The sequence below is a fragment of the Sinohyriopsis cumingii genome, chromosome 15, assembly GCF_028554795.1.
Source record: "Sinohyriopsis cumingii isolate HCF-2022 chromosome 15, ASM2855479v2, whole genome shotgun sequence".
Classification (NCBI taxonomy): domain Eukaryota; kingdom Metazoa; phylum Mollusca; class Bivalvia; order Unionida; family Unionidae; genus Sinohyriopsis; species Sinohyriopsis cumingii.
The window spans coordinates 24687994-24700293 of NC_142975.1; the positions used below are offsets into that span (position 1 = coordinate 24687994).

The 12300-nt window shown below is 36.0% G+C and overlaps 1 protein-coding gene across 3 annotated transcripts in view; it reads right to left on the minus strand.

Moving 5' to 3' along the window:
- Positions 1–12300, minus strand: part of LOC149781421 (AP-2 complex subunit mu) — an 85055-nt gene that overhangs the window by 71878 nt on the left and 877 nt on the right. Inside the window, exon 2 of one of the 3 annotated variants that reach the window (XM_089935511.1) lies at positions 994–1057. The exons of the other annotated variants lie outside the window; for them this stretch is intronic. The gene's annotated coding sequence lies outside the window, so the exon portion shown is untranslated. The remainder of the gene's footprint in view (positions 1–993; positions 1058–12300) is intronic. 3 annotated transcript variants of the gene reach the window in all.

Consider the following 12300-nt stretch of genomic DNA (forward strand, 5'->3'; position numbering starts at 1 on the left):
ATATATGTTTAAAAGATAATCAGTTTTCTTTGCAGTTTCAGCAACTTTTTTTCTGTGTACATTTAAAAAAAAAACAAGGAATTAGCCAGCATTTGGTCAACTGTGTAAGTTAATGTTCCAGCCTTGAAAAAGTTGATCAACTGTAGCTAATCCTGGAAGCATGACCAATGGATACCCCAACAAGTAGATCTCTGGTCTGTTTTTATTTTTTTATATTTTTTAAAAATATTTCTGGTAGTAGAGTGATGCTGCCTTGCATGCATGTATCAGAAATTTGAAAGAAAAAACAGGTGTTCTGCTTTAACAGGGATTACTACAGAAAATGTTAGCATTCTGAAGGATTTAATTCTACTACTGAAAAGAAGAGGAATTTTACTTACTGTCCACATACAAAGGTTAGTCTAAATAAATATATGAATTACTAGCAAGCTGCAGATAGTCCGACAATACTTTGTCCGAAATATTCATTATGAGATAGCACCTCATCCATTTGATCTCTGCTACCAGAAATGACCCCCGCCAACTTAAAAAAAAAACAAACAGATATCACAGCATACAGTACTGAGGTCAGAAGTCAGCGGATCATGATATATCAATGCACTGTTTAAATGGTTTGTCAATATGATCAAAGAATTTGTTTATCTAACAATAAATCAATTCCAGTGCATCTTATATCAAGTTAGCAGATTCCTTCATGGTGCTTCTGAATTTCATTACTCCAAACCCAAGGTTGTATATACAAGTTTAAATGGCCAACAATATAAGGAAAATAAATCGCAATTTGTGACACTGGCGAAGCCAGCATGACCACTGAATAAAGTTTTAACATGTTAGCTTTTGGTACTTTAAGAAACTTTTTTAGTGTATGAGAAAAATATGCGTATATGAAACTGCTCGAGCCATGATGGTCATGTGGTAGAATTTATACACAATCTCTTCCCAAAAAGGCTAATGACCCCCCAAATCTGGCAAAGAGAAAAAAGGAAAACTCACTCTTGTGTGCACAACTGTTTGATGGTATCTACTTGGGCCACATTTTGTGCCAGGACTATGGGTCCTAGAAAAAAAAATGCTTTAATTTTGGTGCACTTAGAAATGAAGACAGAAAGATTAGAGGGAAGTGTGAGATTGTGAAAATGTGGCTTCCATGACATCCTCCAGAGATGACTGAATTTGATCAGCTGAAGAGGCAGTAATGACTTCAACTTCATGTGCTTTAATCTTCATGAACAAAACATCCCTCTTGTTATGGGACTGATAAGCTGCCTTGATCGTCACTATAATCACCATGAAATAGTGGAAGCTGAAATACCACCTGAACCCTTAAAAAAGACATTTCTTACCCTTTCTTATCCTAAATAGAAACATAAAACTCTTAACTAGGCATTAAGGTTGATCTTTTGCTAAAAACAACAAGACACTTAGGATTCTATCCAGGTATTAAAGCACAAGACAGTGGTCTTCACAGCTCAAAATACCTGTTCAGGTCAGTAATATTAGTGCCTGAACAGATGGTTAGACCTTTAGAAAATATGAACATATTGGAAAGGGCTGCTGTATAGCTTGCTGATGGCAGATATCATGCATTGTTTCTCTTCGAAATCAAAAATCGGCCACTTCACTCACAGAGAATCAGCTAGTATTAACATGTTTCCTACTGCACCAGTTGCACAACAAATTTTCTCTGATAGGAATGTTGTAAATTCAGAGAGTAATCTTCTGAAGCTGCACATAGAAAGAGATAAAAACCCTTTATGTAAAGAGAAGGCTTATGTGTGCCTCCTTGTCTCCTGAGGTATGTTATCAAAGAAGACCATCATGCGGAAACCCCTTAACTTGTTGACAGACCTTGAAGGGCTTAGAACACTGCCCTCATTTTCAAATTATTGATGATAAGGACAGATTCCCGGAAAATAAATCCTGATGAATAAGTCCCCACCCTGAAACTGACATGTCGATGAACAGGTAGAAGTGGGGACTCCAGCCAGAAACTGGTCCTAATTTGTCCATAAATCAGAAAATGGTGAAAATCTTGACAAAGAAAAATTTGATCATTCAGATGATTCCTGTGCAGTTTTCTTTTTGCCAGAATAAGAAAATGGGGTGGGGGCTAAAGTGCAGTTTGCCGAGGGGGAGCCATGTTCACTGAGGAGTTCAAGGTCCCCAGAGAACAAAGAAATAGTGCCTCCAACTGGGCTAGGATCATGTCTACTCTGTCAAGCAGGACACAGACTAATCTTCTGTTCATGAGGAAATTCATCTCAAATATACAAAATCTTGCGACAGAACCAGCTCCAACCTTTTCTAGCTTGGGTAAAGGGCCCAGTCTGGTCATCATTGACCAACTTAAGAGCCAGATCTTACATGAATGACTAATCAGCCATTGTGGATCAACCAGTCATTGAAATACTGTATATAGATACCCAATGATCTTAGCAGGGGTACAGAAATCCATTGTACGTACTGTCAAAGTTTAACAATTTTTTCTTACGGACAAGCAACTTTTGCAAGGTCACTTGTCCATTGAAATTGTGGCTTGTAATTTAAATGGGGCACTAATTCCCATTTTGTCTGAGCAATGTTTGCACAAGCACCATTTTTACTAATACCAGTGAATGCCATATGGGTGCATTGTAAATTTATATAGCATATGCTGAAATTTATATATTAGTACTAAAACCAGGTGCAGCTTCTATGGATATAGCCAATGGAAGCAGACAGTACCAGCTTAGGTAATAACTTTTAATGGTTATATCAGAATAATTTCATTGGCTAAAGGATAGAGCTTCTCTGAGAATCTGTCATTTTGAACCAACTGCTGGACTCCTTTAAACCATTATGCATGACTGTGATGAAGTTGCATGGGAGTTCATATGGATGGATCATTTTCTTATAAGCTTTGGCTGAATGGTGAAAGGTTGAATGGAAAGTCAACAAAATGGGCTAAAACTAAACATGACTATGACAGGAAATACAGAAAAAGAAAAAGAGAAAATGAAGTCCAAAGATTCTTAGCTGAACAAGTTTCTTTGGCACTAGGCCAATTAAGATCAACAAAAATTATATCTTGTATTATACACAACAGCCTGACATTTAATCAATAAAATACATGAAATAACTTTATCTGTACAAAAACCATAGTACATGTAGTATAGTCATATTGATAAAATGTCTGACTCAGTGGTAAAAGATACTCCTCAACTGCAGAAGAAACCAGTGGATTGTTTGCAGGATATCCCAAGAAAAGACGGTTAACACACCGTAAAAATGCAAAGCACAATACATACACTGCTGTCAGGCATTTCTGCACACCTAAGGTTTAAATTTCCATTATTGAAGCAAAACGCATACTGAATTCGAGCGATTGACGAAAATAAAATACAGCAATGCTTACCATTTGAAACCAGAATATTCTGTTCAAAATAATATTAATTTTGGACACAGAGGACACCACCCCGTTTTCCTGACTCGCAATATGTCATCCTATTCTGTGCATAGCTTTGAAAAGATGTAATGTTTACCAATTGGGCTACAGAAATGAAATATATTACTTTGGACTCTTTCTGTCAGCAGTTCAGTCGAGTAATTAGGTCAGGATTATAGCTAGTTTTACAAAATTCAACGTAAAAATGCCAATAAATGGCAAGAGATATTAAGCAAACTAAACCGATCTTGTAAAAAAGTTAGTAAAGTTCAACATTTTATGAAAAATAAGCTATTATGGGGAAGAAAAACAACACTGAATAAGATGTAATGTGATTACAATGTCTTGTTGACGGGGAAAAATTACTATAGAATTTTGAAACAGACTGTACGCCGTGGAATTTGTTGATAATTTATATTCTAGTGGCAGGTAGAGACATTGGGTAGCAGACTATTTTGTATGTGTGGGACAAATTCTTGCAAAATTGGAAACTTGGATTAAAATACAGTTTTGTTTTAAGGTACACATTTCCATCTTTAATATAATGTATTTATCTGTATGATTCTAATAGATGCAAAGTAAATCGAATTTTCTGGGTTACAGGCTCAAGAAGGTCATGGAATGGGTCTTCATGTTGCCATGTAGAAATCATATTTTTATGTGCATTTCGAGTCTAAATGTGGGATATTTTTGTACATTTTAATAATATCACTTTTCTTAATTAATGTATGATTGTTCTTTCTTGATACAAAATGGATTTTTGAACCAAAATAACACGTGACCCAATGTTTACAGAAATGATGTATCGTTGTTCAAAATTACCCAACGTGCAGAATAGGCTGACATGGCAGTATCAATTAAAATTTGATTATGAAAATGCCAATCTGAGAAAAAAGATGTTGAGGGTGAATTATACAGCTTGATCAATGTGAGCCAAACCAAATGTAATAAGCTGTTTAACACAGCATATTCCATAGCCAAGCTGAGAAAATGTTTTTCGGACTTTATTTCTTTGTGAGCACAAATCAAAAATGGAGTTGGAACTGATCACAACAGAACTGCAGTGTAGATTTCACCTAGAGTGAAAAATGTCAAGGATAAAGTATGCAGAGTTAAATTTCATATTCATCCTTTCAGATGCTAGTAGTTATGGACCAAGAATGCATTTCTGTTTGACTTGTATACCCTGACCATAACAGTTAAGAAAATAAGACATATCCAGTATATTTTATATGTCCCAGATCCATAATACATACATTTAAATGCAAATTGAATAAATTTAACATTTTCACAGTTCCACTAATTTTTTAAACTATGAAAATACAAACAAGTGGGTATTTATATGGACAAGTAAACTTTTTAATTTACATGTCCATGGACAACTTGGTTTTGATAAAATTTCTGCACACTTCTGTTTAGGTGGACGATAACTAAACCCACAACTCGGAGTGTGGAAAATAATCCAGATGACAAAGTGCAAAGTTGAAAGATCTACCATCCAAGCAAAATTAAAGGTTATACATACGAGGAGAAAAGACTGGAATGTGAATTTATTCTTAAGGTCAATGGAGATTGCCCAGTCACATTATGGCATTTCTCTCAGAGGCTACTGTCTTCACACAGTGTTTTCCACCCTTTTCGGGAATGAGAAGAATCCAATGCCTAATGCATCATAGTTGGGAGAAGAAGGTCCAATACCTCCCTGCTTCTGACCTAATCTCACAAGATGATGTAGGTCCATGGCCTGAAGCAACGACCTTTCTGCCATGCTGCCAAGGTCCAGAAGTCCATGGCTGCAAGTAGGAAAAGGGCCACTTACTTCCAGGTGGCGGAAGGCCCTACATTTATAGGGATTTATTGGGATAAAAGGGAAGGAAGGGGTGGATGGGGAATGCTCATCCATTCCACTTCCTTAATCAAAATCTGTAAGATAATTCCCAATCCCTCATGTGATGTAATTGCAGTCTGGAATTTGGTGGGGGGGATCATCCTGCTTATCAAACCATAGAGGCTCCAATAACCAGTGTTCAGAACCCGGTAAACCAAGAGAAGACCCATTAGGTGACTGAGATCTGTAGCAAGACCCTTCACTGGATCTATAGTAACAGATTTAATCAAAGCTATCCTCTCACTGGGGTGCTTCATACTGCCACCAGAAAAGGTCCTACTGCCCCCTCTTATGATGCGGGGAATAACTCAAGCCCCCACAGAAGCTGAGTAGGTGCACAACTCACTTTGTGCCCTTCTGATAGAAGGAGGGTGCTGATCATCCATGCGGTCCTAATGGAAACAAATGGTACTGTCCCTACCTAATGGGAGGGTGTTACTAACCACCTGTTTATAACCTCTATTTGAACGCGGTCCACTAACTATAAGTCTCTGGAAAGACATGGGTACTGGTTCTCCAAGACTATCCTCAAAAATTCTGCAGATAATGAGGAAGGAACTTTATTCCATGCCTTAAAGTTATGCTTATGGTCTTCAATCTTTCAAGCCTCTCCAGACGCAAGACTGCACAAGGGACAATCATTATGATACTGTGAGTGCAAGATAACGTGTACATCCTGAGACCACACCTACCCACGTCCCTGCTAAGGAAGTCAAGCTGTCAAAGTTTTAGGAAATGTCTACCAGGTAACCGTGAATCTGTGACATATGGTTTCAAATTCAAGAAACCCATCTGTTTTCTGTCATAGAGCTACTATAAATAGAAAATAAGGAAATTATTTGACGTACATATCCAAATGGTTGTACCTTTTGAAAATATAAGATCAGTATATGAAGGTTTAGAATGGATAAATTGGCAGCAGTCAAGAGTCACAAAACACGAGCCTTGAACTGTACTCATTATAATGTATCTTGCTCACTCCTAAAGGCACCAGACATAACTTGGAGACATTTATTTTTACATAAACTAAATTGGTACTGTATGGCTTATTTTATTAGCCAGATAATTATGAATGGGTGGGTACCCAAGTACCCACTGACATCTTTATTGTGGACTACTAAAATTAACAAAAACACCAGTACATACAATTGCTAATAGATTTGGTAACAATAAAAAACTAAACTTGAAAGTAAAATTGAAAGTAGAGCTGTGTTAAAAACCGAGCACTTAATTTAAAGCAAAAAAGTGGTGTGCAAGTATAAAGTTAGCTAACTTCACCAGATAGGTAGCTTAAATAATTCATCATGAATAACTTTTAGTATATTTAATTTATATCGAGTATTTTACTTTTGTCAGAGATTGCAAGTTGCAGGTTGAGTTTTTGCATACCTGACTTTTGTCACGATTGTAGATAGCAAACAAGAATACGAAGATTGCATACAAGGCCAAACCATGTTTCCATAGTTCTCCAGAACATTCTAGTGTATCTCAGGTCAAGTGGGGCTTTGTGTGTATGTGTGTGTGTTTTGGAATTTTTGAGAACTGATTCAGAGACATTCTGGACTGTATCATTATAATACATCAAGATATTCAAGACAAGTGGTATATCAGGACATTCAGGATTATTATTCTACGTATTTGAAGTAATATTAGGCACTGGTTAAACAGTATTTGCTTCACTGCTTCTTATCTTGTATTTTCACAAGTGCGAGTCAATTTAGAAAACAAACTTGAGCTTACAGCGCTTCTCATGAATTCCACAAAACATGCATTTCTGACCTGCATAATTGCATTTTAAAGTATATCATCAATAACATAATACCTTTCTACGAATTGTATATTTTTCTGAATACATGTATATTTGTCCAGTGGTTTACGAAAAATGACAATCTTCTAAACTGGTACTTCCCAGATACAGCGATATCTGCCATTATATCCCTGTAACTAAAGGTGCTAGATGCAAGCTTTTGTTAAAAAAAGCAATAATCTGAAGAAAAAAATCATACAGTGACAATTTACATCAGGTTACCCGCATGACCCTTTCATACATAGGACACTGTCTATCATGCTTTAAAAAAAAGGCAAGTTAAGCAATTTCCAAAAACTTTTGTTACACACTTGACCTTCAATTTCTTTATGCTATTTTCATCTCTGAAGGCACATGATCATATTAATCTTCAGATTGTTTTACTCCTGAGGCAGGCCAAATTAGTACGTTTTAGAGCCAGTACCTTCAGTTTGGTGCAGCTCAGAAAAATCAATGATGGCTTGATGAATAGAAAAATATCTCTGGAGTAAAACAAGCCATAGATTATTGTTGCTGAACTTAAGTTCAAAAGAAATGAAGTCACTCAGTCATGGGACCTTTCTTGTATTTCAGTCAGTTAAACTACCAGTAATAGTGTCAGGTTTCATAATCAGGTCATGTCATTTTACAGTAGGTCAATGAACAAATGTGTGGCACTATAATTAAGGTGAAATGCTGAACTACAACACTCTCTGCTGGTCATGGGGTTTATTAATGGACAGGAACAGTATAGAACCTAAGATAATACAGCAGGAATACTTAATATACAAGACTCAGGGGTCATGCTACAGGCAAAGTGGGCGACTAAGTCGCCTAAAAAATGTAAACTTTGCCTTCTGTTAGGGAAACAAAAACGACTTCCATCTATAATTGTTTGTCTGTGCAGATGTTAAGTGCCTGTGAAATAAAGAACATGAAATTTAAAATATTGACTCAAAAACAAAAGACAACAAAATATAAATTGCATTCATTTGCAAAAATGAATTGCGTTTAAGGTTTCTTACCTTTTATTGAAACTTCAGGCACAATTAAGTATTTGTTTCCCTTCCTCATCTTATTATACATCTTAGGCAAATGTTCTCACGAAAGAGCTGATATATCTAAATTGTTAAAATACATTTTCGGGTTTATGGGCCATCCAATTACGGTAGTAAGTACGCAAAAATATGGTGAATCTTAGCCCCTCCCTGTACACATGCGCACTTTTTTTTATAAAAAAAAACCTGCATATGTATACTTGATGCAGCCCCCCCTTCAATAGAATGGCCTACATTTAATCCACACAAAACAATCGATTAATAATATTAACGTGTTTAATAAAACAGATAGTCCACCACTGCTGAATGTCTGGCTGCATCAAAGAAATAAGCTGCGTAACTTTAAAATCTTTGTCTAGTGTCTGCTAAAATTCAAATGCCTACTAACCCAGTCGAACAGGTTATGTATTATACAAATTATTATCATGATTTCACCTATCCTCCGTTTATGCGTACGTACATTATCAGTAGACTTTCTCCCATATGCAAGCGTATGCATTTGGGTAACGTCCCCTCCATGTGTACATACTAAATGGATGGCCCCATATGGCTAAATAATAATAATAATAATTAATAATAATAAAGAAGTCTTAGTATTTGTATTATCTGCAGATGTATCAATTCCATTGTTATTTATTCAACTGTACCTGATTTAACCGATCTATCAGTGTATCCTAATTTTGCTAAAGATAATCATAATTTTAATGCTGGCACTCAAATTACAATTTACAGCAAACAATTAAGGCCATAAAAATAAACAGTAAGATGAAAAACTTAACTTTTGTCACACCTGCCACTGGCAAAAGTCAAACATGAATTGCATGTCTTGCAAAATGCTGTATGTTTATCACTACCACAAGCCAGGCATGGAAATTCCAGGCTATAAGAAGCTTGGACATAAGTTTTATATTTATTTGACTTTCCAACATCAACCAAATCTCCCTTTCTTTTCGACATTGTAGAAGAGATCACCAAACATGGATTCAAGTTTGCGCACTTTTCAAAGAACTTCTACACACTTCTGGTCTTACACACTGGGGAATTTCCAAAACATTTTTCATTAAACAAAATGAATTTTTCCCGATTTATTTGACGAACCAACGTTTTCCAGGAGAAAAAAAATAATGCGGGAGTGCAGTTGAATTCAGAATGTCTCCCACAAAAAGGGAGAGTTGGCATGTCTAGCACATTCCCAGGCATGTGTTTTGATAGCTGTCTGACCATTAATCCTTAAGTTAGCAACTAGCACCACTCGATTTCCGCATGATGATAAAAATATACCAACTTGTGTTTCGAAACTTTATCAATGTTATGTAAATAGCAATTTGTGTTTTAAGATCAGAATCAGTGATCTGGATATTTTAACTGCCTGTTGTACACTGTTTCATCATAAATGAAACAGTAACGTGGAAATAATGGCGGACATCATACGTCTTTGAAGTACCAGTTTATTTGATTTTCTGTTTTTGTAAATCATCAGGCAAAAATATTCTGAAAAATATAACATTCATAGAAAGCAAAGCGTAGGTGTTATGTTATTTAAATATTTTATTTAAGATTTAACTTTAAAATGCAATTATTTAGGTCAAAAACGTATGGGACAATGCTATGTTGTGAAATTCGCAAGAAGCGTTGTACTGTCAAAGCTGTTTTCCGGCTTGACTCGTATGCCCTATTTGTAAAAATACGGAAAAAAGCAGCGAAACAGACACTATTTAACCAATGCCTAAAACTACACCAAGTAAGTAAACAAATAAATAAACCATAAATTTGCAATCCTAGTAACGCACTGTTGTAATGAAGCTATAAGTTAGTCCAAGTTGCCACCCCATTTTTGATATTTGGACATTTTTGTTGGGGTGTAGGGTCAGAGTCCACTGCCTATAAAAAACTGGAATTCACTGCCACTATTTGGTGTTGACATAGGGTAGCTGCATCCAAGCTGGTCTAGCAAACTTTAATGACTTTCAGTGTATCCCCCAGGGGTGTAAAACTGAGGGTTAAAAAAACCTTTGGTGTCAGAACTTGGGGTCAAATAAAAAATGTGGGGGTCAAAAATGTACCGACAAATTTTCATCTGACTCATACTTTATGAGCTTGCAATAGGATACTGCAACTTGCACAACATTCTCTCTCTCTCTCTACATACAAATAAATCAACATGCACAATTTACAAACAAATGCATTGTCCATTCAAAGAATAATTTTATTACTTCATTTTTCTTTTAAAGTCGTGCTTTTAAAAGTCTCCTGATAATCTTTATGAAGCAATATTACAGACCAACACATTACATACAAGCCAATACAAAAAGCCTAATAAATTTTTTAAGCAAATGGCAGTTAATTTACTGCCTGTCATAAAATGGGTACTATCATTGGTTTCATTGTACTTTGTCCTAGAACAAATTTATCCAAAAATCAAGGAGGCTAATGATTCATCTTCTTTCTAATAAGTTACACTTGAACTTTAAGATCTTTCCTTTAATGCAGCAAAGTTAAAAACCAACAAAATCTCCAATGACCCCCTGACTTTGTAATCCAAATAACGCATTGTCTCGCTAAATTTACTGATTTCTTTGTTGTGAAAGAATGTACTGGGGTATAATGTGCTCTCCAGATATCTTGTGGTGAACAAGTGCAGTTTTTTTTTAAATTCTTAAACCCTGTCACAAAAAGGATTATTCACTTTTTCAGTCTTCACAATCACGCAATCAGAAGTCACACTGTTAATCCTAATGGATGTGCTGTATTCCAGTCAAGGGAATTATTTTCTCCATTTTTCATTAAAGTAACAGATCCACAGTTACTCTTTTCTGTTCTACATCTTTCACTATCTTCGCTAATGATTCTTAGTGCACAACATTTTAATTTGTAGATCACTTTCTAGTGCAACAAGCATTGAGGTTAAGCATCTAGTGACATTATTGCTCAGCTCGATGGAAATCGCGAGACAGCTCACGAGATATGGGGAAGCTACTCTGTCATAACATGCCTATGCTAGTCTGGTTCCTTGTTTCATATGTTCCCTGCCTTGCACTCTGCTTTACAAGCAGGAGTGCAATGCAGGGAGCAACAAGGCGGGAAACCAGTCAATGCCTATGCTCGAAGTATACACGATGCCATCCCTTGTCCAATGCATTGGATATTAAATACATCCTGATCACATTATGTGAATCCTTTGCATCAAAAAAATGCACGGCAACAAAATGTGTGCATCAATTTTCGCCAGCGTACGTCCCCGACACACAAATGTGCGTAAAGGGAAACACTGACTTTTCATGGAGATATACCCGCATGAAATTGATAGGAATATTTATTTTCTTAAAAAAATCATGAGCATAGCATTCGTCATGTCTTCAATCCCATGATAGATGAGACAAAAGTTCATCGTTACTGAAGTATGACCTGGATATCGCCATTTGCATTCCAAGTCACATGACTATAAAATCTCGCAACCTACATGTCATGAACTGTCAAAACACTGAATAGGTACTGCTCCAAATAAGTAACCACTGATGCATTACCCTATTAGCATGAGCAAGGAACAGCTTATTCTTCATGAAGGGTACAAGAGAGATGAAGGAAACAAATGAAAGCTAAAGAACAGAAATGGTATCATTCCCCATTCCTAGGTCAAGTGCTTCGTTTGTATACCAATTTTATAGCCTGTAAGACAAGCAAGCAGAAGATCTGCATAAAGGTCAGGGATTTAAACATGAAAGCCCTAGACACAATGTTATAGCCTCTATATGGCTGAGGTTATGAAGTGATCCTATTTGCAGTAGAGCAAATAAAACTATTATCAATGACAAAGATATGATACAAGTAATGATATACTACCTAAGTATTGTTTTCCAGAAAGTTTGGCTTACTATAAGATTATTTAGCCTATATAACGTAAAATATCATTATGTTTACAATAACTGCAATTTTTCAACCACGATAGGTAACACAAGATTCTCATGGTAATCTGCTCTCCAGATAAGGCTTTCATACCACAGTTTGATATTGTATGATATATTATTCATATTTACTAAGGATCCAATGTACTTATATGGCACGCCAAACAAATGAGGCTCTAAACATAAACAGTTACAAAATGAATATGGCGGATGATTCAAAAGAAAATTTTGAACTTAGAATA